We start from the raw sequence: 27,632 nt of genomic DNA on the forward strand, positions 1-27,632 counted from the left end.
TTAAGGACTCACTGAGCTGGAAAGAGCTCAGTTGTTTTTTTTTTTTTTTTTTCAGTTTCTCCAACCTGCGCTCCCCCAGGGAACTGCCCCCAGTCTCTGGATTTCCACAGGCTTTCCAGACCCAGATTTGCCCATGCAGACCCAGTCACAATCTGACAGATCTGGGCTTCAGATTCCCCAGACTCTGCCATGCTGCAATTCCAAGATCTCAATGCCCTTTCAACTTGCAGAGAGACCACCAGGGATGCTCTCACACAAAGGAGTGACCCTACAAAGAGGCAGCAAGATGGTGGCCACTAGCACACCCAGCAGGAAGACCTCGAGTGCAACCAGACCTTCAGGTACCCTGACAGTAGATCTCTAGGCCCCAGCTGGTGTCCCCAGACTGAGTTGTCACCTTGAGATGACAACTGTGGCAGCGGCAAACCTAAAGGCCTCTAAATAAAAGTGATCCTGCATGGAGAGCAGTGACTTGGTTCAGGATCTCTGACTGTCTCACAGCAGGTGCCTGCACCTGTGCTGGGAACTTCCTGTGCAAAGGTGCAAGTCAAGATTGCCCAGTTGCTGTGGTGACACCCTGTTTAAAGAGGTTTTGTGCAAGGCACAGTCTTGACCCTGAGTTCAGATTGCAGCTGCCAGGGGTAGAGAATTATGCACACAGAAAGATGATTATAATTGGTTGCCAGTACGTCATCCTTCAACACTGCCTGCTTTGAAGAAATTTTCTCACAGAAAATCCTTTTGATGACAAAACCTATGTAATAAACATGCTAAGCTAGCTCTGGCTCCTTGTACCTGCATCAAGGCCAGTGTCCCACCTGGTTCCAGCTTTCTCTCTGTGTGTGTACCTGTTTGTCTTTTCTAATTTCCCATCGCCCCCTGCCAGCGTCTGAATTAATGGTCGTGCAGTTCACGGCAGTCATGTTCACATCGTTCTCCAGCCAATCAGATGAATTTATCCATCTCATTTGGGGAAGAGTAAGAGACAGAGAGACGTGGATGTGCTGTCATCCTCACCCCACTTCCTGTCTAATCCAGCACTGAAGGGAGAGGAAAGGGTACCCTCTGTTCTGTAGAACCTTGAGGTGTCAGAAACAAGAACTCCCACTTTGCCAGACATCAGAGCAGTAGAAGGAAGCCATAAGGATTATGCAGAATTTCCCAGAAAACTCCTCTACAATCAGTGGAGAAGGAAGGCATCTTTAATTGTAAGCATCAAATATTGAGGAAACTGCTATGGTTCCAGAGCACTTAGGAAATGGACACTTAGGAATTGCCCCTCACCTCAGACCAATTAAGACAGAATCTCCACAAGGGGAGCCCAAGCCAAGGGCGTTTTAAAATCACTTCCACGTGATTTAATATGCAAAGTTTGGAGCAGAAACAGCCTTTCCCAAGGAAGTTGTCCATCCCTGAGTATTTACCATTCATATTTGCCATGGAAGACATGTCCTTAGTCCAATTTTAAATTATCTTTTCATCAAAACCTAAAAGATTCCAAAAAAAAATGTGGGAGGATACAGTGTTACAGGGCTCCATAATAACACCTTGCACTTGCCCTGCTACAGCACATATCATACCTGACAGTAATTGCCTGGGTCACTATCTCTTCACTGACTGCCTTCAAGGGCCAGCCAGGAGCTGTGTCTCCTAAGCTTGCTTGTCTTTATTCCCCAGAACCTGGCTGCAGTCTCTGATACATGCTAATCCCTCAGGAGCAATGAAATGCGACATACAGAATGTTTGGAAAAGCAAACACTGTGTGACTGTAGAGAACATTTATGAACTGGGCAAGGTGGTGCACACCTGTAATTCCACCAGCTTGGGAGGCTGAGGCAGGAGGATCCGAAGTTCCAAGCCAGCCTCAGCAACTTAGCAAGGCCCTAAGAAACTCACCCTATCTCTAAATAAAATACAAAAAAGGACTGGGGGGTGTGGTTTAGTGGTAAAGCACCCCTGGATTCACTCCCCAATACCAAAAAAAAAAAAAAAAAAAAAACATTTATGATATGTTGGCATTTAATGGTATGACATGAGATTCAAGAACAAGGTTGTAATTTATAATATTCATTTCCAATAAATACTTAACTATTTTTTATTCAAAAGGCACATTTTATTGAGAAACCAAGTAAGTCATAGTGGGGAAAGTCCTTCTTACAACATCCTGAAAGGAATTTGTCCCATTTATTCTTATATAAATAACATTTGATGACGTGAGCAACTCCAACAGGGATCATGGAAAAGATGCAGAAATTCCTTTTCACTGTTTATTTTTATTAAAGGTTAATGGCATTATTTTATAATGTAACTATATAATCAACTTGTCTTTGGCAGAAGTAAGAACTCCACTTACTGCACACACACAAAAAAATACAACTTGACAAAATAGACCAAAACACCCATTTTAGAGAATCAGACATTTACCAAAGATGGACAGCAAATTGAAATCCTCCCAGAGATTCAGGTAGGAACAGCACAAGTCTATTCCTTTCCCCTAACTGGCATGCTCAGCTCAGTCAAGAGAATGGTAGTTGTTATGCTTTGGATGTGAGGTGTACCCCCCCCCAAAGCTCACATGTGAGACAGTGCAGGAACGTTCAGAGGAGAAGTGATTGGGTGGTAAGAGTCTGAACCTAATCAGTGATTTAATCCCTGATGGGATTAACTGGAGGCAGGTGGGGTGTGGCTGGGAGAAGTGGTTAATTGGGGGCGTGGCTGTGGGGTATATATTTTGTATCTGAAAAGTGGAATCTCTCCGCTTTCTGGTCACCACACTCTTCTGCCATGATGTTCAGCCTCACCTCAAACTCTGAGGAATGGCGCCCACCTTCCATGGACTAAGACCTCTGAAACTGTCAGACCTCAAATAAACTTTTCCTCCTCTGTGATTGTTCTGGTCAGATCTTTTAGTCACAGAAGTGAAACAGCAGATTAAAACAGTAGTTTCCCAGCATGGATTTAGCAAAAAAAACAGTAGCTCTGTTTCTAGAGGGGGAAGACTTACTTTAGGTTGGGGAAGGGCTGCAAAATTTTGTGACTTTACAAACTGAAACTAGCAAATTGGTTAGAAATGAGCAGGAAGCTGGGTGCAGTGGTGGACACCCATATTTCCAACTACTTGGGAAACTAGAGCAGGAGGACCACTTGAGCCCAGGAGTTCAGGGCCAGCCTGGACCACATAGTGAGACCCTGTCTGTATCTATCTCTATCTCTCTCTCTCTCTCTCTCTCTCTTTTAGTATTTTTTTAGTTGTAGTTGGACACAATATCTTTATTTATTTATTTATTTATTTATTTTTATGTTGTGTTGAGGATTAAACCCAGTGCCTCACTTGTACAAGGCAAGCACTCTACCACTGAGCTATAACCCTATCCCTGAGACCCTGTCTCTTAAAAAAATAAAAAATTTAAAAACGAACAAAGAAGGCCCACCTATTTGTTAGCCCAAGGATGCAGTCCCAGTTGGGGTAAGCAGAAGACCAACCAGAAATTTAATAGGGAGATCCTGGAAGGGTTGAGGCAAGTTTTCCTCACATCCTCGGAAATACTAAAAATTAATACAGGAAGGGGAAGAAAAGGGGAAACAGAAGACTGAAAGCAAGTCGAAATAAATAGAAAATAAATAGCAAAAGGTAAATCTGAATTCAACTTCCATACGCCTTAGTATTAGTGGATTAAGCACTCAAATAAAAGGCACAGATTGTCAACATGATTTTTTAAAAGAAGCAAAACCCTAAGTAATTTATAAGATATAGCTTTAAATATAAAAACAAAAATATGAAAGTAAATAAATGGAAAAAGATAGAGCAGGAAGATATTTAGCATGAGAGTGGTTTTATTAAAGAAAACTTGAAGGCAAAGAGCATTACCACCAGAGATATAGGATTAAAGGAAAAACAAGCAATCTTAGTTGTACCTTCCCCTAAAAACTAAGCTTTAAAATCAATGAAGCAAAACTGACAAAGAAATAGGTACATCTAAAATCATAGCTGGAGATTTAACACCTTTCTCACAAATAGTTAATAGGACAGTTAAGACAATAAATTGATAAAATTACCGAAGATTTGAATAACACTATAGACAATCCCTGACATTATGATTCAATTTGGGATTTTCTGTTTTATGACTTTGAATTTGCAATTTTTCCCAGGTTAGAATGTTCCTACGATACTCTATCCTGGTACTAGACATCAGCAACAAGTCCATCAGCCACACGATCACAAGAGTAGATGACCAATGATCTACAATGAACTGTGACAGTAAGCCACCCTGTTCAGTTTAGGCCTATTAATTGCCTCTTCAGCTTGTAGTAGTTTAGTCTATGATGGGTTTATTGAGACAATCCCATCAGAAGGTGAGGTGCATCTGTCCACTAACCCAACCATGCAAGAAATATGTTCTTTTCTAGCGTATGTGGAACATTTACCAAGATAGACCATATTGTGGGGCATAAAATAAGTATCCATCAATTTCAAAGGATTGAAATATTTTGGAATATGTTCTCTGACATCAGAAATTATTAACTTAAAAATAAGGGAGGAAATTTGTTTTTTTAAATTTGGAAGCTAAACAACACATTTCTAAATCACATCTGATAAAAGAAGAAATGACAATGGAAATTAGAAAATACTTTGATCTGAATGACTGAGAAGATACATCATCAAGATTTATAGGGTGCAGCAAAAGCAGTACTTAGAAAACAATGTGTAGCTGTTTATACTTATATTAGAAGGCTTGAAACTAAGTTATCTAAATTCCTACCTAAGGAAGCTACAAAAAGCAAAGCAAATCCAAAGTAAATAGTAGGAGGTGTAGTTTAAGATAAATGAGAGCAGAAAGCGAGAAACAAAACCAAAACATTAGAGAAAGTCAACAGAGACAAAATTGATTTTTTAAAAGCTTAATAAAATAAATAAATTTCTAGCAATACTGGTTAAAAAGAATACAAATGATGAATTTCGAGAATGAGGGGTTTGGACTTATTACAATGAAAGATGGAATGTAATGGACAGGTAGAAACTACAGATCCTATAGACATTAAGAGGATAAGGGAATATTTTGAAAACTTTATGACAGTAAATTTGATAGCTTAGACAAAATGGACAAAATCCTTGATAACAGAAACAGACAAAACAGATAGAAGGATAAACAGAAGATCTGAATAACCCTATATCTATTAGGTAAACTGACTTTGTTATCAAAAACCTTCCCATAAAGAAGCTTCTGAGCCAACCTGGTTTCAGGTTTATCAAATGTTTATCAAACATTTAAAGAGATAATACCAATCTTATACAAACTCTAAAAATAAAGAGGAGACTCTTTCCATTACAATACCATACCTAACAAAAATAAGAAAGTAAAATTGAATCTATACCTGTCATGAATACAGATGCAAAAGTCATTGACAACTGTAACCAAATCAAACGCAGAATTTTATATTAAAGAAAAAAGGGACAATATATTGGGACTAAGTGGATTTATTCCAAAGATATTAGATCACTACAGCATTCAGAATATCATTGTATATCATTGTAACTCACCATATTAATAGAAAAAAAGGATAAAATCATGTGTTCTTAATAATTTAAAATTTAAATTCCCAGGAATAGAAAGGAACTTCCTGAATCTGACGAAAGCATCTATGAAAATCTAATGGTGACATATTGAATGTCTTTCACCCTGAGATTGGGAATCAGAGAAGAATATCCACCTCTACCACACTTCTATTCAGTATTGTTTAATGGTCCTAATTGATGCAATAAAGCTGGGAAAATGGCATAAATATGGAAAAAGAACAAGTAAGACTTTTATGAGCAGAAAACACAGATGTTTACATGGAATAAAGAAATAACTACTAAAACTATTTAAAATCACAGTAGTCTGTCAATATACAGAAAACACACACACACACACACACACATACACACATGCACATATAATCCTATATACTAGCAGCAAACAATTAGAAGATAATAAAAATTTTAGTTCAATTTACAGTTGTATCCAAAAAATAGTTAATAGTGAATTTTAATAAAAGACATGCAAGACCCCTGTGCTGAAAACTACAAAACACTTCTGAGAAAACTAAGTGATCTAAATAAATGGAGAATTGTGACATGTTTGTGTCACAATTCAGTATTATTAAGATTCAGTATTATTAAGATGTCATTCCCCCCAAACTGATCTGTAGATTCAATGCAGTCACAATAAAAATGCTGACATGTTTTACTAGCTGATACTAAAATTTATATAGTAAATGACACAGAAATGGTCAAAATTGTTTTGATAAAGAGCAAAGTTGAAAAGTCCATGCTACCTTACTTTAATATTTGTTACGAAGCTTTGATGATCAAGACAGTGTAATACTGGCACAAGAACAGGTAAATACCTATATATTACAGAATAGGTGGTCCAGACACAGTTCCACATATGTACAGCCAAGTGATTTTTTTTACTAAAATGCAAGAGCTATGCAATGTGGAAGGAAAGTCTTTTTTAAAAAATTAATATTTTATTAATACAATACCTAATAGAAGTGTGGTGGAGGTGGATAGTCTTCTCTTATTCCCAATCTCAGGGTGGGGGACATTCAATATTTCACCATTAGATTTTCATAGATGCTTTTGTCAGGTTAAGGAAGTTCCTTTCTATTCCTGTTTTGTAAAAGTTCTTTCAACAAATTTCAGCTGGAAGAGCTTTGAAGAAAGAAAGCTATTGTTTCAAAACTTCTATCTTCTAAATTCCAAAGGTGGGCAGAACTTTTAAAGAAAGGGTATTGGTAGCAAGTGAGACAAAGAGCAAGAAATGACCATATGCTGAAGTTAGTCTGTGCTGCACAGGCCTGAGGAGGGACTCTCTCTCCGCTTCTTGGCATCTGTCAGGTGGTGGTTGGGGTGGGGCACCTTCAGGCTTCATTCTCAGTTGTTCCCATTGGGAGAGGGGGAATTTGGACAGGGTCATAATTTTCAAAAAGTTCATGAAACATACAAAGAAACAAGTAGGATCCATTCAAAGGAAAGGCAAACAAATTGACAAAACTGTTCATGAGTCCAGATATTGAACTTAATAAACATTCTAAAACAACTGTCTTAAGTACAATCAAAAACTAAACCATGAATGTGAACTAAAGGAAACCAGGAAAAACCATGTCTAAACAAAATGAGAGTGTCAATAAAGAGATAGGAAGCACAAAAAGTAACCACATAGAAATTATGGAGCTTTAAAGTATAATAACTGAAATGAGAGATTCACTAAAGGGATTCAGAGCATATTTAAACATGCAGAAAAAAGAATTAACACATTTGAAGATAGGACAATTGAAATTTGCTGTGGAGCAAAATGGAAAACAAATGAAGAAAAGTGAGCAAAGATTAAGCTACCTGCAGAACACCTTCAAATGTATCAACATATGTATTATGGGAGTCTCAGAAGGAGAATATAAAGAGGAAGAAACGAGGAATGTTTGGAAGATTGAAAACTTTCCAAACTTTATGAAAAACATGAATCTACACATTATGCTAACTGAAATAACCCAGACACAAAGGACAAATATTGTATGATTCTGCTCATATGAAATATCTAGAATAAGCAAATTCATAGAGATAGAAAGTAAATTAGAGGTTATTGGGGACTGGGAGAAAGGGAAAATGGGGAGTTGCTTAGTGAGCAGTTTCTGTTTGTGCTGATGAAAGGGTTCTGGACGTGGATAGTGGTAGTCGTTGCACAACACTGTAAATGCAATTGTCTCTGAATCTCATACTTTAAATGGCTAATTTTATATTATACACATTTTACCATGAAATTAAAGAGTGATAAATTATACTTCAAAAAAACAAATGTAAATAAATAAAATGTGACTAGCAATTTTAAGATACCTAACTATCTGATTTAATTTACTGAATTCCTCCTCTGGACGTTAGTGTTATGTCTCATTTTACACAGACAAAATAGGTCTATTGATAGGCTAATGACTCCAATAGTTGCAAATGGGACCAGTGTTTAGTTACCTGTCTATGGACTAGTAATAATTATGAGTTCTTTAGGCTACAGGTGTTCCCTGTATGATCTCTAAATTTGCATTTTTCTCAAGAGTTTCTGGTATAATATTATGGACTAATATAACCCATAAAGAAACCCAATTAGCTACAACCGTTGAGAGAAAGTAATTAGCATATTAATATTGCTAGAAATAGGCAAACTGTTAGTAGATTCCAGATTTCTGACTTGATTCCTTTATTCTTCTCATACATTATAGTGATTTGTTAAAAACAAGCAAACACAAAATTCCAAATCATGCCAGAGACGGTGGTACAAGCCTTTTATCCCAGCACTTGGGTGTCTGAGGCAGGAGGATCACGAGTTCAAAGCCAACCTCAGCAAAAGTGAGGCACTAAGCAACTCAGTGAGACCCTGTCTCTAAATAAAATACAAAATAGGGCTGTGGATGTGCCTAAGTGGTTGAGTGCCCCTGAGTTAAATCCCCAATCCCCCCCCCCCAAATATTCCAAATCACTTCTTAGTTTTTGGGTAATTCCATATACATTAAATACCCAATTAGCTCTTTGCTATGAGGGTATAATTTATCTTCATCATGACATTTGCTATCATTATAAGTTTAATTTTTTTAAATTAAAATTTAAGAGATCTCACATGAGAGGCAACTCATTTAATAATACATTAAAGCTAGGTATGCACTTCATTTAATGGTGGCATGAGCTTCAGGAAGAGCTATGAGCTGAATTTTTCTTCTTTTCAATAAAAGCAGAATTTTATTAAATCAGTGTTAACAAAAACCACAGTTAGAAGAATTGCAAAACTGACTGAGCAGCCATCAGTGCAGTTGGTAAAAGGTAAACTAAGAGACAGGTAAGGATTTCTGCCCTCAAGGAGATAGCATTAGTCAGTTTTCCACTACTATAGCAAATATCTGAGATAAGTGACTCATAAAGAGAAGGGGTTTACTTTAGCTCACAGTTTTGGAGGTTCCAGTCTATGATCAGTTGGCCTGCTTGCTTTGGGCCTGCCATTAGGCAGCTCATCATGATAGGAGCGTATGGCATGGAGCAAAAAAGAAATAGGAAGGGGCCAGGGTCCCACTCTTGGGGAACATGCCCCAGTGACTTTAAAACCTCCCACTAGGCCCCACCTCTTAATGTTTCCACCAGCTCCCAATAGTGCCGTCCTAGGGACCATGCATTTAGCACATGGATCTTTGGGGAACGTTCCAGATCTAAACTATACCAGAGTTTATAGCTAAGAAGGGGAATAAATCACATGCTGCATTCCTATATGAGGTGAAAACAAAGTATTCCAAGATTCTGAAATGGGAGAGATTAGGATTCCAACTGCAACAAGGGTAATTTATGGAGCCATGGAGTCTTATAGGATCTGGAACAGTGGGAGCTCAATTTTAGTAGTACCCCATATCCCTGTAGCTGGAACCTGCGTTTCTAGGAAAGAAAAATGTGTGTCACTGCTTCTATTGTAATAAAATGGAGCCACTTTCAAAGAGAAGGTTCTTGGGTACCTTGATGCTGCCTGCACCCAGGAACAAGAAGGGAGAGGACTCCTCCAAAGTGCCTCTTGGGGACCTCTATGCCCTCGCTCTTGTCTCTTGATCAAATTCCAGAGGGATGGTACCAGACTTTGGAAAGACCACCTGAGCAGTTGATTAATACCTGTTTTCCTCTGGCTCTACCTGGATTCACACTATCAGTGCATTATAATTTTAGCTGGCTTGCTTGGTTCTCATATTTTTATTTATGTGTTTTTATATATTTATTGATATTTTTTAATATGAATACTTCCCAGAGAAGGGTACAGCATTTAATGATTTCACATTAAGGAAACTCCATAGGCTTATCAAATCTGCTTTCTGGTTGCTTCGGTAGACAAAGGGTAGAATGGAGGTTGAGGACTCCTTTTCCTCCTACTTTCCAGCTGTGCTGGAGGTTGACTCAGGTCCTCATCTAGGGGTATAGTTAAGCTGCTCTTAATAGTAGAGTGTATCTTCTGGGTGTTTCCTGTTTCAAAAGAGAACCATAGTTGGGCGCAGTGGTGCATGCCTGTAATCCCAGCAGCTCAGGAGGCTGAGGCAGGAGGATCCCAAATTCAAAGACAGTCTCAGCAAAAGCAAGGCGCTAAGCAACTTGGTGAGACTCTGTCTCTAAATAAAATAAAAATAGGGCTGGGGTTGTGACTCAGTGGTCAAGTGCCCCTGAGTTCAATCTCTGGTACCTAAAACTAAAACAAAATCAAAAACAAAAACAGAACCGTACCTAATATGAACGCTGAAGTCCTAGACTAGAGAGACCCGGCAGTCCTGCAGCAGGCTCTTGTCTCTGGTCCGTGACCTCACAGCAGACCCAGAGGAAAAGACCCCTTCAGAGACCTGAGGATAGCTCCTTTGCCTCAGAGCGTTCATAAACTGTTATTCATTTCCTATTTCTGCTGTAAATAATTCACCATTTTTATAAGTGAGATAAGACCAGGCCCTTGTGAGCCAGGAGAGATTTGAGAGGTGATGAAAGTTATGTGTTTCACCCATGACCCAAGGACTCCTGGCAAGCTGCCCTACCTGAGCTAGGATTGTGCCCTGGCTGCAGAAACGCCTGTCAGTACAGAAACCTTTCTTTTGATCTTGGAAATAAAGTCCTGGGGTGAGTTCTTAACCCTTTTCAGCCTTCCCACGCACCGTGGCTGTGGCCATCTGATGTGTAGTTTCTCAAGCCTCCAGGCCCAGAGCAGCCCCATGCTTCTATCCTCCCACTGTGGAGCATACTAGGAAGGTTGCTTCTCTGGGCCTTTTTCCTCAGAATAAGTATTTCACTTTTTCCGGGTCCTCTCTGTCCAAGGTCCAAGGCTATCTTCCATACAGTGGGATTTATATCCAATGCTTCCCATTCCTGGCAGGTCCAGGAGGTGGGAAGTGACCTCAGAACGCTCCCTCTAGTCTTTTCTCCCTGCTCCAGGGCTGGCCTATGTCTTGAGGTTGGAGCACAGGGTCGCCTTATGAACCGTACCCAGCCCCTTTGTCTCACATCCATCCCCTCGCTCCCTGTGTGCCTGCCTGCCTCAATTCTGGTGATTGGCACAATCATAATTCAGTACTTTATTCACTTTCACACAAAATCACACAGTTCAGGAAAGTGGCATAGACCAAGGAAGAAGTGTTAGGAGGTCTAGATTCATGTGAACTTCCCCCCTAGTAGTTAAAGCACAGAGACCCTCAGACACATAAAATTTGCCCACAAATACTTAGGCAAGGCAGACATTTGCAACGCTCCTCCCCTTCCCTGTGTTTTTCAGTGAAGACGTGAGAAAAAAAAGGAGGGGGACATAATGAGAGTAAATACGGTAATCTCTTGGTTTGCTAGTTCAAGTGCTGGACTTGGGACTTAGGAGTGCCAAATGGGGGCCACTTGGAGCCTACATTGGACCTGGGCTGAAATGCAGGTGAGAGACAAGCTTAGCTCATATCCGGGAACCTTGTAGCCTAAGACCAGTGCAGGGAGGGAAAGCACTGCCCTTTCTTCAACAGGAGCCTCAGCCTCTCCCAGTGAGCCTGGCGTTGCCTCCCACGAAATGCAAGAGAGGAAGGCAACCCTCCTGTCTGTAACAAGGCAGCCACTTTGGATGTGTTGAGCTTTTGCTTGATCCTTGGCTCCTGCTTGTTCAAAGTGGACCCCAAGGGAGAAGTCAGAGCAAACAGGTTGCAGCCTAGCAGGTATGTTTTTATTTATTTTTTTTCTTTTCTTTCTCGTCTATGGGGGAGCCAATGGCTCCATGCCAAAGGTGTGTGGGAACACAAATGGATCTTGCATTTGAGGTCAGCATTGTAGCTGGGACTCATGTTGGCCTTGCTGCTCTCCTTACTTCCAGGTTGGAAGAACAATACATGTAGAAAATCACTTAATACTGAGCCTGGTAGCCCTTGCTCCCTGGCACACGCTTGCCTTCTAGAGAAATAATCCCAGTGGAAACCCCACCTTTGCTTGAGTCATCATGAGACAGATGTACAGCAAACTGCCTCTTTTTGACAGTCTTCTGATCCAGAAAATACTAGTTCCAAAATGTGGGGGCCAGGAACCACTTAGCCCCGGTTCCTCTTGCCTTGCTGAGTTAGTGTCAGCCGCACCCCCAACCCCCGGGCCAAGCCCAGCAGCATGACAGTCACGGGATCTCATCATCTTATTAAGGGGTCCCTCAGAGCCACAGCCACACCCATGCACAGCCCTGTGGCTGAGTCGACTTTGGACCACTGAGTTTCTACCTCAGCTTATGAAGGAGGCACCTTGTCCCAAAGGACCCATCGTTCCTTCAGGCTTTCAGTGCCACCAGGCCCTTCTCCTTCCCCACAGCACAGCACAGCCTGACTGAGGTGATGGTCAGGGGCATTGCATTAAAGTCATTCTGCATCTGGGAGGCCACTGAACCTAATTTAATGAGTCAGTTGTGACATATCCCTTCTACACGGATGACTGTGTGACTATTACTGGGAAGGTCAGTGATCACCACCCAGATGAAAAGGTGACAGGGATCATCTCCACAGAGATGAGTGTTTAGTCTTCAGTGATATGACCGGAGTCTAAAGTATTCTAAGCAAGGCCTCAGAGGCTATGGCTTATTCAATCAATCAGTTAATAGGAAAGACCATTTTTCTATACAAGAAGGTACTTCAAAATGTTTTAGTTTTATAATAAACTTAGCCTAAACCTGGGGTGGGAGAGTTATGGCTCACAAGCCAAATCTGACCATCCCCCAACTGTTTTTATAAATAAATTTTTATTGGTTGGGTGTGGTGGTGCACGCCTGTAATCCCAATGACTAGGGAGGCTGAAGCAAGAGGATTGTTAATTTGAGGCCAACTTTTGTGAGACCCTGTCTCAAGGTAAATAAAATAAAAAGGGCTGGTGATGTAGCCCAGTGATAAAGTGCCCCTAGGTTCAATCCCCTGTATTGCAAACAAACAAACAACAACAACAAAAACAAAACAAAATTTTTATTAGAACACAGCCAGGCTCATTCTTTATGCACTGTGTGTGGCTGCTTTTGCCCTACAACAGCAGAACTGAATACTTGCAAAGGAGACTCTATGGCTTGCAAAGCATTAATATACTATCAGACCCTTCACAGAAAATGTTTGCTAACTCCTAGTCCAAATGCAATCAACTCCATCCTAAATTATTATGGAGGGGCTGGGATTGTGGCTCAGCAGGAGATTGCTTGCCTGGCATGTGTGAGGCACTAGGTTTAATTCTCAGCACCACAGAAAAATAAATGAGTAAAATAAAGTCCATCTAAAAAGTTTTTTTAAATTATTATGGAATAAACAACTACAAAACTGACAAAACTATTTTTTGTAGATAATCACTTTTTAAATCATAAAATCATACATCATTACATCCTCCTCGTAAAATGAAAACGCAGTATAAATCTAAAAATTCTCCTCTGGCCATCCTGCCACTCCTAATCTCCTGTTCCCCACAAAGTGCGACGTGTTCATGGCAAGACCTTTTCCTTTGCATTTGTATCTACATATATTTACTAATAAATATATTTGACATCACGACATTGTCATTCTACATTCCCTCCTAACATGGCTTGGAGACTTACCATATCCATTGAGAACTCTTCCCCATTTTATATCCTTTTATGTGACCATTTCCTTTTCGATAGATGCTTGGCTTTTCCCAGTTTTCCAGGTTTACCAATGAACCTCACTGATCACATCTGCTTGTTCGACCCTGCGAGCGTTTCTCTGGAGGCTACTGGGGAGTTGAATCACTGCATCACGGCCTATGTGTGGTTCAGTTCTTGGTTCTGTCAAGCAGTCCTCTTATAATAATTTTATCATTAAAAATTTGTTCTTTGATCCACCTAGAACTTTTTTCAACAGATTATTCCAATGCCATTATATTGAAAAGTTCATCTTTTTCACGTTTACTTGAAACGTCACCTCTCTCATGTAGTAAATTCTCACACGTGTTTATTTCCGGATACTCTGTACTTTTGTATTTATTGCCTCTTCCTGAACCAATTTCCACTACAGCTTCTATCTTTTCTAATTGATGTTTTTTTCCCTGATACGTCAAAATCTCTTTGGATTCTTGATATTTTATCTGGTTAGCTTTCTGAATGTCTTAATAGTTGTAATTGTTTATCAGTTGATCCCTTTGGAATTTCTGGATAGACAGCCGTATTTTCTATGCACAGTGAAAGTTTTGTTCCTTCCTTTCTTAGCTTAAATTTTTTTTTTTGCCCTATTGACTTTTTTGTCCCTTGAGTATAGTGTTGAACATTGACAGCAGCAGAGGATCATCTCAGGCTGATGCATAAGTTTGTGGGTTGTATAGTATATGATTCTAGGAAGTATTGTTCACAAAACTTAGATATCCTGGGCATTATTGTCATGGATCCAATTTTAATCCATTTTATCTCATACTGTGAACCCATGTTTTCTGGAAACTTTGTGGGATTCTTTAGGATTAGAGTTGAAGGTATTTCCCGCCAGAGGATTTATATTTGCTTTTGCTAGGAACCTGGGGACAGTACCAAGTGGGACCACCATAACTTTAGGTTTACTGGTCACACAAGTAGTATACATTCTAACTGAAACCTACATGATGACAGGCTTTTTGTTAGAAATTTTTAGAGGAATCCTCCCTGCCCCCCATGTTTTATCCAGAGCCAAGTCCGAGAAGCGCACAAATTGTTGTGTCTCTTTCTGTGGGAGTCCTGTTGAGGAAACAACCTGTAGGGTGACCTGATCTTATGCCAGGCTCTTGATCTGACCTCCTACCCTGTCTCATTAGGCCCCAGGCTATGTGCTGTCCTCCCATTAACACACAGGCTGCAGGCCTCTACCAACTCTAGATAGCCCCAGGAGGATCCCTGGCTTCCCCTTTAACTTCCCTGGCTTAGCATGTCTTATACATTTTGGCCTTTCTAGACCTCCTTTACTTTCCTACCAGTTCAGTCATGAAGTAAAAACAATATTCAGAACAACTCTCTGGTATTTTTAGGAGTGCTGCACCAGGAGGATCTTCTCTAAACACTTTCTCCATTTTAGTCCCAGCAATCAAATCTCCATTTTTTACTCCAGTGAAGATTATTCTTACTTTTTGTAATAAGTGAGATGTATAGTAAAAGTTTTTGGCAAATATTCCGTATCAAGTTAATGAAATTTTCTTCTATTCCTCCTCACTAACCAAGAGTTTTCAAATCATGAATGGGTGTTGAGTTTTATCAAGGGATTTTCAGCATCTATTAATTTCCTCATCTTATTTTTGAAGGGGAGAAAAAGAATCATTTTTCCTCAACCCTCCTGAGGTGGTGCTGGGAGCCTCCTATAACAGACGGCAGATTAGCCAGAGAAAAATAAGCAAGTTTATAAATACGCAGTACCTATCACATAGGAAGAAAGTGACTCTCTGGAAAGTGGTGCTCAAAGTAGTGGCTTGGAGCTCAGCCTTAATATTTCAGCAAAGAACAGTAACCTTTTAGAATAACAACAGGGCAAAAGAGCAAGCAGTTTCAGGCTGCCCACAATGGGAAAACTGTGGGAAGAAGTGAAGTCTGTTCCCAGATTCCTTTTGCCCTGTTGGTGTCTCAGAAGTGCCAAGAAGTGTTCTCCAGTAAAGGAGGACTTACATTCTGTCTTTAGGATGGAAAAGGGGGAGGGAAGGGAAAAAGACCTTTTGTCTTAGTAATTGCCTGTCCTGTTTTTTGGCAAACAGAGGGAAGACAGGGCATCTCCCTGAGTTTTGATTGTCTTCAGCCTAACAATCTTTAACATTTCAGAGAGAAATATTTTGGTTCCCTTAATTTTCACTGTGAATGGACTCGTAGATAGCTCATTCTGGTGTGATGGAATCAAAGAAAACCCAAGCGCCACTAGGACCTTTGGAAGGTACTCACATGATTTTCCCATTAAAAAGAGCAATGATTCAGGAAATGGGAACAACATGCATTCAAATTCTTAATGTGGTTGCCGTGCTGTGAGTGCTGAGCCGTCAGAATCTGGTCCTCACGTTCCAGGTGCAGGATGTGCAGCCCCAAATTCCTTGTCTCTAAAAGAGACAAGTCCTGCCACACCGCACCCAACTGGGATGAGCCGTGCTCTGTCTCTCACGCACCACCACACAAAATCATGATTTCAAAATCATTTTGTAAACAGCAAAGCTTGTGTAAATGTGAGTTAACAGATTTACCAATCTTCTCCCTTTATTGGACAAAACTAACAGTTTTAAAAGCTTCACTTGCCAGCATCTGAGAAATTCAGTGTTCTTACGTTGTTTGGCCTTTACTTGCTTTTCTCTCGTCTTTATACACATGGGAGCATGTAGGGACTTGCTAGGTGTGACTGGAGGAGACTGGGAAGAGCTCACTGCTACCCAATGCCACCCACCACCACACCTCCTGAACATCTACTAAACATTGGAATAACACTGAATCTCCACCTGAAAATCGGGAGAAAGAGACATATCCAAATCCCTTACGTAATACATAAAATAATTCTTCTAGGTCATTGTGAATTCCAAACAAGGAGCCAAATTATAAAACTATAGGCATTAATAGCACTACACGTGCACTGGTAAGAGATTGGCAGTTAAATCAGAAGTCACTGGGTCCTGTTAAATATTGGGAAGGGGTACAGGGTGTACTCTTGAACAGATTCCAGCTCTCTTCTCTGATCTAGGTCAGGAACAAGCCTTCTGACCTCTGAGATCTGATGCCTGAGTCCCTGGCACAAAGGCCAACTTTCATTTATGGCCACCTGATCATAGTGCTGACCTCTCTCTCCTATTTGAGTTCATAAAATGTGATTTTTGCTGTCTGTGTTTTCTCTGGAGGCCTTCCCCATGCCAGGGCAAGGGGGAGGAGAGTTTTGTTCACAATACTTGAACGATTTCAAAAGAATTTTAAATATACGATGTCATTTTACCCCCACGAATTTCATGATAAAAATTTAACTTACATAGTGTATCTATTTACACTCTAGAAATAATCAAAACAAAGGAAGAAAAAAAAGAGGTTCTATCACTTATTGCCTTCATAAACTTGGGCTTGTCTCAGAGCCTCAATTTCCACATTTGTAAAAGAGATAACAAGTCCTGCTCTGCCCTGTCCAACTGGGGATAAACCCTGCTCCTTCTGCTTCACAGACACCTCCATGTAAAGTCATGATTTTGAAATCATTTTGTAAATAACAAAGCTTATGTCAGTGTGAGGTAATGAACTTATCAATCTTCTCCCTTATTGGACAAAGCCCACAGTTTTATAAGCTTCACACGTCACCTTCCTAGAAATTCAGTGTTCTTACATTGTTTGCCCCTCACTTGCTTTTTTTTCTTTCCCCTTTTGTACATTCTGGCCAGTTCTGCAATTTATATATATATATATATATACATATATATGTGCATATATATATATCAATATCTTTACACCCTCCCAAAACACATAAGCCTGCTGTCACCAATAGCTTCTGTCCCTAAGATCTGGTTCCTTTGCCATTTCCACCCTTGTCTAGACTATTGCTTCAAACCCGAGTTACCCACTCTTCCTTTCCCATAATCTCAGTGACTTGCTTTCAAAGCTTTTAGAGGTGACTCATTTGAAGAATAAATGTACCTGCATGTCCTCCCTACACCCTTTCTTGGGAAGGGATTCTTACCACCAAATGTATATTGACTTCAAAAACAACACTTTATCACGGGAGTCATCTCACATGTCTGCACGATTATTTACTCTATCTTCTCGAACCAGAAAAATATTCTTTTTAAATTTTTTTATTGTTTCTTTTCAGTATTCACCACTCATCCTTTGTGTGTAGCTTGCTTCCCGTCTGGTTAGTTGGATTTCGTAGGTTCTTGCTACTCAAAGTGTGGACTGCAGACACTCAAAGTGTGGACTGCAGACTGGAACCATTGGCATCACTGGGAACTTGTCAGAAATTCAGAGCGTGGGACCTCCAGACATCCAAATGGCCATGTGTGTTTGAAAAAACCCCAGGGGGGTTTGCATGCATAGTAAAGTTGGAGATCACTCTCTTGGAATATAAGCACAGGCTCTAGGTTACCTTGAACTGTGGAAATTGCAAAGCAGACATAAGAGAGAAGAAAAGTGAAAATCTCAACTGGGCAGACCCCAGTTGCATAGGGTTCAAACATCACTCAAAGCTCAGGTCATTCAGGATCAAATGTGGCTTCATCAACATGAGGTCAAACTCACTTTGTATTCATTAATGTAATGCTTTTAACTCCTCTTCCTACTGTCCGTTTCCTTTGTGCTTCTGCACAGCTGTTCCTGCCTCAGGGCTTTCCTGTCCTACCTTCTCTCTGAGTGACTCTGGCCGCCGTGTTCAAGGCGAGACTGAGATTGTAGATTCTCAAGCCAGTCTAACATTTCGGTTTCCCTTCTTTAAGTATTTGATCAACATTTATTTAGGGATTTTTTAAAAATTAAAATGGTGGTAAATTACACATAAAATCTTACTATCCTAACCATTTTTAAGTGTACAGGGTAGTAATGTTAAGGATATTTACATTGCTGTGCAACCAATCTCCAGACCTTTTCCATTTGATAAGATTGAAACTCCATACCCATTAAACAACTCCTTGTTTTCCTTCCCTCTGGCAATGACCATTCCACTTTATGTGTCTGTGAGTTTGACCCCCCACCATATAAGTAAAATAATACTTTGTCTTTTTGTAGTTGACTTATTTCATTTAGTGTAAGGTCCTCAAGTTTCATCTGCAGTAGCCTATTACAGAATTTAATTCCTTTTCAAAGCTAAATAATATTCTGTCGTATATACACACATTTTGTTTATTTATTCATCTGTTGTTGGACATTTGGGTTGCTTCCATCTTTTGACTATTGTAAATAAATGCTACTGTGAATATGGGTATACTCATATCTCTTCAAGACCCTGATTTCAAATTTTTAAAATATGTATACCCAGAAGTGATTGCTGGTTCATATGCTAATTTTATTTTTAATTCTTTTAGAAACTATTATGCCATTTTTATTGTGGTCACACCATTTTACATTCCCATTAACAGAGCACAAAAGTTCCAATTTCTCCTTATCATTGCCAACACCCTTTATTTTCTCTTTTTGTGACAGCAGCCATTCTAATGGATGTGAAGAGATATTTCATTGTGGTTTTGATTTGCGTTTCCTTGATGAGTAGTGATATTGAGCATCTTTACAGGTGCTATTTGGCAAATGATATCTTTCTAATAAAAAATATGTACCATGTGCCTTATGGTCAAAATAAGTGATTTATTTTGTGCAATTTTCCAAACTCAGCAACCTCTTAGTAGACATGATTAAGGTTCAGATAATAAAATAATCCACTCATTCTCTGCAAACAGCCCTCCACCACACTTTATTCTGTCACTGGGTCTGTCTGGCTGATTTCAGCAATGTGTCTTCTGGGTTGATGATTGTCTGTGAGACAGACAAAGAAGGGCCCCAAACACGCTGGAGTCCAGTCTGCACCGTCAGGGAATACCTCTACCTCACCATGATCACTGCTTTGATAGGAAAGGAAACAACTTATGGTTCTCATTTCTGATTTGTTCCAGGAATGTTTTAGTGCCTTTGACCATGGCGGTGCCTATCACTGGTCCGGGGAGAGAGCAATATGCCATCCCTCAAGGGCCCCGGGATGCCTATAGATCCTTTCTTCAGGCACCTGGACCTGGTTAAATCAGAAGCCCCTCTAAGGAAAGTTAGGGGCAGGGTTACTACAGAGCAGTGCCCTCTGGCAAGTTCAGGCTGAGCATGTTTCAGAGTCTCCTGGACAGGGACAGGGAGAGGAGGCTGTGGACACTTACATGTAATACCACTTGTGTGCTCACAAACGTTGACAGCTAATCTGACACACCTGTCTTCTGCTGGCAGAGGAGAGGAAGTCACTCCCTATTCTATAAAAGTTTTCCTGATCCCTGTCCTTTTTTTTAAAGTTGTCAATGGACCTATATTTTATTTATTTATATGCAGTACTGAGATTTGAACCCAGTACCTCACACATGCTAGGCAAGTGTGCTACCACTGAGCTATGGCTCCAGCCCTAGAAGTTGCTGTTTGACTGACCTCTTACCCAATCACAGATCTTACTTTTCCTCCCACCCTGGGGCCCACCCTTCTCTTCCTGTCATTGTCCACTCTTCCCAGTTCAGAGTTGCCAGAATGAAAATGAGGGGCCTCAGTTCTTGTCATTGAAGTAAGATTAAGAGTGTGTGAGCTGGGTGTGGTGGTACACACCTGTAATCCTAGTGACCTTGGAGGCTCAGACAGGAGGATTGCAAATTCAAAACCAGCCTTATTGGGGATAGGAAGATAGCTCAGTTGGCAGAATGCTTGCCTCACAAGCACGAGGCCTTGGGTTCAATCCCCAGCACCACAAAAACAAAACAAAGAAAAAATCAGTCTTATTGATTTAGCAAGACCCTGTCTCAAAATAAAAAGGGCTGGAGATGTGGCTCAATGGTTAAGTACTCCTAATTCAGTCCTGGTATTAAAAAACTGTTAGAAGAGGATGTGTGGCAGAGAGGAGGACAGAGTCCCCTGCAGGCCAGGCAGTCCCGATCTGACTTTCAGTGGAGGCCTCCTGGGGACTCCGGGGGAGAATCAGCTTCCTTGCCTTTTCCAGTCTCTAGATGCCTCTGGCCTCCATGGTTCATGGCCCTTTTTCATATTTTCAGCTTAGCATGTGACCCTTTTCCCTGTCATATCTCTTTTTCTGACTAAACTCAAGAAAGTTTCTCTGACTTTAAGATTGACCTGAGTAGTTTGGGCGTCCCTGGACCATTCAGGATACTCTCCCATCTCCAGGTTTGTATCCTCATCACATATACAAAGACCCTTTTCCTACACAAGGAAACACATTCACATGATCTGAGGCTTAGGAGGATTTATGATATTTGGGGGTCATTATTCTGCCTACCACAAGGACACAACAAGGAATATTATAGAGTCATGCCATGCAAATAACTAAAATATTATGCTGTTTTTTCAGGATTTTGTTTGTTATTAGTCCCTTTAAATATTTATAACTTATCATGATTTCTTTTCTCATTCTTTCTACAAATACATATTCTCTCCGCCCCCTCATTTTGCATTCACAACTGCATTCTCTGTCTCCAGAACTCCTCAGATTGGGTAGGCTTCAGACCCTGCATGAGCTGGGGACCTCTACTGGCCTATTGACTAAACTGAGCACCCAGTGAAATTTCTCCTACAAACACCACTGGCTGGGGAGTTGGCTACTGGCTGGGGCCCAGTGGGTGCATAGGCCAGCAAGGGAGCCAGGGAAGGGCAGAAGTGGAGACTCCCCAGGTCTCGGTGACCAGCCTTCTATTTGTGATTCTAGAGAGTAACTTACCTGGGCAAAGTGCAACGCAGGCAGGCTGTGGGGGGCAACCTGAGTAACAGACAAGCCGGCGAGAGCAGGAGAGCAGGCGGAAGAAGGTGACGAAAGCCCCTGAACCATTATGCCATCAACTTCCTTACTCTCCTGCTTTGGCACCGCCTGACTCTCTGGTTCCCCAGGTCAGCTGTTTCTCCCTGTTGGGAGGACGCACTGCAGCCTGTCAGCCTGTCTATGCTTCTTCCCCGGCCTCAGTGTCAATCAGCTGCCCCTTTTTTCTCATGCCACCTTAAGGAGCATGCCCATCACCTTGGTTTCTCTGGGACCCCTTTTACTGCCCTCTTATCTGTTATCACCGCCTCCGGGCTCCCATGGGTGTCTTCCAGAGGGTGGAGGCGGGTCTCTTGCATGAACGTTCATTCTGTTCTTTGACTCTAACCTACACCCCGTCCTCCCTCCCTTAGCTTTCTCTCTTCCTGCTGCTCCAACTACCACCCCCTGAGCAGGGCTGCTGTCCTACTGAGCGTTCCTGCTCTAGTGCTTTACTCTTCCCGCTCCACGGGAATGTTTTCTTCACCGTGCGTCTCTACTAAACTTCCAACCTAACAGGCAGCATCTTGTATCTTCTACTGAACTTTTTATCTTGTCTTGCACTAAAGGCAATCACTTCCCACATCCAGAATGGATTCCCGGCCCATTGGCCCAGATGCATCTGCAATGCCACTCACCTTCGTTCTCATACAGTGTCTAAATATTTGACTCCAAAGGTTACTCACTGATCACTCACTTCCACTCTCTCTCCTTCCCTCAGGGCACAAAGTCTCTTCCCAGCACCTTCCCTTAAGTCCTTTTCCTCTCCATAGTCCATGATTTTTTTTTTCTAGTTTGAAGTCATGATCTATTCCATTGAATCATCTGAGATTATTATTTATTTATTTTTATTGTTTGCTTTATTTAGTTATACATGATAGCAGAATACATTTTGATTCACTGTACACAAATGGAGTACAACTTTTCATTTCTCTGGATGTACTGATGTTGAGTCACACCATTCGTGTAATCATACATATACATAGTGTAATGATGTTTGTCTCATTCCACCATCTTTCCTTCCCTGCACCCCTCCCCTCATCTCCCTCTATACAATCCATCATTCCTCCATTCTTCATTTACAACCTTCCCTGCCACCCCCATTATGTATCAGCATCCATCTATCAGAGAAAACAGTCAGTCTTTGGTTTTGGATTTTGGGTATTTCCTTAGCATGATAGTCTCCAGTTGCATTCATTTACCTGCAAATGCCATAATTTCATTCTTCTTTATAGCTTAGTAATATTCCATTGTGTATATATACCACAGTTTCTTTATCCATTCATGTACTGAAGGGCATCTAGGTTGGTTCCACAATCTAGCTATTGTGAAACAAGCTGCTATAAACCTTGATGTGGCTGCATCACTGCAGTATACTGATTTTAAGTCCTTCGGGTATAAACTGAGGAGTGGGATAACTGGGTCAAATGGTGGGTCCATTCCAAGTTTTCTAAGGAATCGCCACACTGCTTTCCAGAGTGGCTACACTAATTTGCAACCCCATCAGCAATGTATGAGTGTACCTTTTTCCCCACATCCTCGCCAACACCTATTGTTGCTTGTATTCTTGATAATAGTCATTCTAATTGGGGTGAGATGAAATCTTAGGGTAGTTTTGATTTGCATTTCTCTAATTACTAAAGATGTTGACCACTTTCATATATTTGTTGATTGCTTGTATATCTTCCTCTGTGAAGTGTCTACCCAGTTCCTTAGCCCATTTATTGATTGAGTTCTTTGTATTTTTGATGTAAAGTTTGCTTAGTTCTTTATTAAAGGGATATGAATAGGAAAATAAGAAATCACACTATCACTATTTGCTGATTACATGCTTCTATATTTAGAGGATCCAAAAACTCCACCAGAAAACTTCTAGAACTAATAAATGAATTCAGCAAAGTAACAGGATATAAAATCAACACTCATAAATCTAATTCATTTCTATTCATAAGTGATGACTCCTCAGAAAGAGAAGTTAGGAAAACTACCCCATTCACAATAGCTTCAAAAAAATAAAATACTTGGGAATCAATCTAACAAAAGATGTGAAAGACCTCTACACTGAAAACTATAGAACACTAAAGAAAAAAATTAAAGAAAATCTTAGAAGATGGAAAGATCTCCCATGTTCTTGGATAGGCAGAATTAATATTTTCAAAATGGCCATACTACCAAACGTGCTATACAGATTCAATGTAATTCCAATTAAAATCCCAATGACATACCTCATAGAAATAGAGATAGCAATCATGAAATTCATCTGAAAGAATAGGAGACCTGGAATAGCCAAAGCAATCCTGAGCAGGAAGAGTGATGCAGGAGATATCACAATACCAGACTTTAAGCTACTATACTATAGAGCAATAGTAACAAAAACAGCATGGTATGGCACCAAAATAGACAGGTAGACCACTAGTACAGAATAAAAGACACAGAGACAAACTCACATAAATACAGTTATTTCATACTCGACAAAGGTACCAAAAACATACAATGGAGAAAAGATAGCCTCTTCAACAAATGATGCTGGGAAAATGGAAATCCATATGCAGCAAAATGAAATTAAACCTCTATATCTCACCCTGCACAAAACTCAACTCAAAATAGATCAAGGACCTAGGAATTGGACCAAAGACCCTGTACCAAATAAAAGAAAAAGTAGGCCCAAATCTTTATCATTTTGGCTTAGGACCAGACTTCTTTAACAAGACTCCCAAAGTACAAGTAATAAAAGCAAGAATCAATAAATGGGATGGATTCAAACTATAAAGCTTTTTCCCAGCAAAGGAAACAATGAATAATGTGAAAAGAGAGCCTGCAGAGTGGGAGAAAACCTTTCCACACACACTTCAGACAGAGCACTCATCTCCAGAATTTATAAAGAACTCAAAAAATTTCACACCAAAAATACAAAGAACCCAACCAATAAATGGGCCAAGGAACCAGGCAGGGATTATTTAAACATTCACACAGAGAGTGCTGCGTCCCTGGGTTACCTCTCTGTTGATCAGGAAATCCTGGGTCCCTGGAACTGAAACAGGTTTCATTCAGTCTGATAACAGAGCCTGACATCGCTCCCCGACTCCTCTCCCAGGACCAAGGCAGGGAGGGGCCCTGCAAGTGACTGTGCGGAGCCTCTGTGCAGCCATCACCCTCTGTTGGCCATGGCCCACACAGGGGATCCCACCTAATTTGGATCCTTCAAGCCTGTCTCTGCATCCTTTCCTTGCTCTGCATATGAGCTCTGAGTTCTCTCAAGTCTTGTACTACGCTTCCTTCTCGCTCCCCCTTTGAGCACTGTTCCTTTCCTTCCAACTTACTTCTGGCGATTCTTTACTCCTTCTATGGCAGACACTTATCTGACCTTGTCTTTACAATTCCCCTCCATGGAGTGGCCTCCTGGTCAACTTCAGAACAGTGTGCACCTGCAGGCTGCCTCACCAAACTCCTCGTTCTTCACTTCTTGCCCTGTCAGGTCTCTGTATGGCAACATTCCCTGTGATGGCACATCCTCCTCTTCCTCCTCATGCAAAAACACTCTTCTTGCAGTTTCCATTTCATTTTATTGCATGGACGCTGGGCATTGGATAGTTAGTGAGCAGACTTAACCTAGCATCAGTGGTGGGGGCCAGAACCTGCCTTGTGACAGTGAAAGCAAGAGGATGCTCACTTCATCTCCAGTCCTCTGACTTTCAGGAGAGTTGTTGGGTCATAAGGCAGATTTATGTTTAACATTGTAAGAAACCCAAAATGTGTTCGAATTTACGTTCAGCATTTAAAGTAACTGAAAATTGTAAAATGGTGTAGCTATTTGACATTCCAGCTAGCAGCAAATGAGAGTTCAGTGTCCCCATATTATCATCAGTAATGGTTATCTGTTTAATTATAGTCTTCTTTGTTTGCTTTAAGAGATATTTCTTTGTTGTCTTCTGTGTATCTTTAATAATTCATGTTCTTGAGCATATTTTCATGTGTTTATTGGTCTTCATAGTTTCTTTTCCCCCCTTCTTTTAGTTAGATCCCTGTACACAGTAGTTGACTTCATCCTGACAAACTCATACATACACCAACATTGATTTTGTCATGATCTTCCCCCTTTGCCCTCCTGTCCTCCCTCTCCTCTCCTATTATTCTTCCTCTACTCCACTAGACTTCCTTTCACACATCTATTAATTTATATTTGATTGATTTTTTATATTATTCTATCCTTCCCTCCCCTTTTCTTTATTCTGTTTCTGCATATGAAAGAAAACATTCAATCTTTGAGTTTTTGAGTTTGGCTTGTCTTACTTAGCATGATGTTCTATTTTCATCCATTTACCAGCAAATGCCATAATTTCATTCTTTTTTCTTGGCCGAATAGAACTCCATTGTGTGTGTGTGTGTGTGTGTGTGTGTGTGTGTGTGTGTGTACACCGTAATTTCTTAATCCATTCATCAATTAATGGGCATCTGGGTTGATTTGATAATTAGTTATTGTGAATTGTGCTGCTTTAAACATTGATGTGAATTTATTGTTGTAGTATGCCAATTTTAGATCTTTTGGAAAAATAACAAGGAGTGGGATAGCTGGGTCATATGGTGGTTCCTTCCCTAATTTTTTGAGGAATTTCCCTACTGCTTTCCAGAGTGGATATACCAGTTTGCAGCCCCACCAGCATTGTACTAGTGTACCTTTCTCCCCATAACCTCGCCAGCATTTGCTGTTGTTTGTTTTCTTGATCACTGACCTTCTGACTAAAGCAAGATAAAATATTAGTGTAGTTTTTATTTGCATTTCCTGATTGCTAGAAATTGAACTATTTTTCACTTATTTGTTGGCCATTTGTGTTTCTTCTTTTGAGGAGTTTCTGTTTCATTCTTTTGTCCATTTATTGATTGGTTTTTTGGGTTTTTTTTTGTGTTAAGTTTTTTGAGTTCTTCGTAGGTTCTGTGTATAATCCCCTATTAAAGGCGTAACTGGCCAACATTTTCTTCCATTCTGTAGGCTCTCTCTTCGTGCTATTAATCATTTCCTTTACCGCACAGAAGCTTCTTGGTTTGACATCTCACATATTTATTCTTGGTTTTATTTTTTGCGCTTTGGGGGTCTTGTTAAGGAAGTCAGTGCCAGTATCTATATGACGGACTGTTTTTTTTTTTCTCGCTGTTGTAAAGTTTCTGGTCTTATTCCTGAGTCTTTGATCCATTTCAATTTGAGTTTTGAGCAGGGTGAAAGAGAGGTGTCTAATTTCATTTTTCTACATATAGCTATCCAGTTTTCCCACCATTGTTTGTTTAAAAGGCTGTCTTTTTTCCAAGATAAATTTTTGGCACCTTTCTCAAATATCAGATGGCTATAGGTACGTGAATTTGTCCTCATGTCTTCTGTTCCAGTGGTTTTCATGTCTATGTTGATGCCAATACCGTGTTATTTTTGTTACTGAAATTCTGTAGTATACTTAAGGTCTGGTATTGTGATACCTCCTGCTTCACTTTTCAATGCTCAGTATTGCTTTAGCTATACCAGGTCTCTTATTCTTCCAAATGAATATAAGAATTGTTTTCCGAATTCTGTGAAGAATGTCATTGGTCTTTTGATGGGGATCGCATTGAATCTGTATATTGCTTTTGGCAGTATGGTCATTTGGACAATACCTTCCAAGAAAATGGATAGAAGATAGAAATCTTCGAATTTTGTCTTCAATTTCTTTCTTCAGTGTTCTACAATTTTCATTGTAGAACTTTTAATCTCCTTGATCAGGTTAATTTTTAAATTTTTTTTTGAGATTATTTTGAATGGGATGGTTTTCCTGAGTTCTTCCGTGGCTGAATCACTGTCAGAGTATAGGAAAGTTATTGACTTATTGGTATTGATACTGTACTCTGCTACTTTGTTAAACTCATTTTTAAGCTCTAGAACTCTTCTGGGAATGGTTTTATTTTGGGGGGGGGTCTTCTAGCTATAGGATAGTTTTGACGTCTTCTTTTTCTCTTTGTGTCTCTTTGATTTCTTCTTGTTGCCTGATCACTCTAGCTAATGTTGTGAGGACTATATCGAATAACAGTGATGAGAGTGGATATCCTTGTCTTGTTCCTGATTTTAGAGGAAATGCTTTTAGTTTTTCACCTTTTAAGATGATATTGGCTTTGGATTTGTCACAAATGGCCTGTACAATGTGGAG

The 27,632-nt window shown here is 40.3% G+C and overlaps 1 protein-coding gene across 1 annotated transcript in view; it reads left to right on the forward strand.

Annotated features, from left to right (window-relative positions):
* The first annotated feature begins 11,566 nt into the window (after positions 1-11,566).
* The window catches only part of NR1I2 (nuclear receptor subfamily 1 group I member 2), a 48,522-nt gene continuing 32,456 nt past the window's right edge, over positions 11,567-27,632 (forward strand). Inside the window, exon 1 of the mRNA XM_079155344.1 lies at positions 11,567-11,724. The gene's annotated coding sequence lies outside the window, so the exon portion shown is untranslated. The remainder of the gene's footprint in view (positions 11,725-27,632) is intronic.

The sequence above is a fragment of the Sciurus vulgaris genome (genome assembly GCF_902686455.1).
Source record: "Sciurus vulgaris genome assembly, chromosome: 10".
Classification (NCBI taxonomy): Eukaryota; Metazoa; Chordata; class Mammalia; order Rodentia; family Sciuridae; genus Sciurus; species Sciurus vulgaris.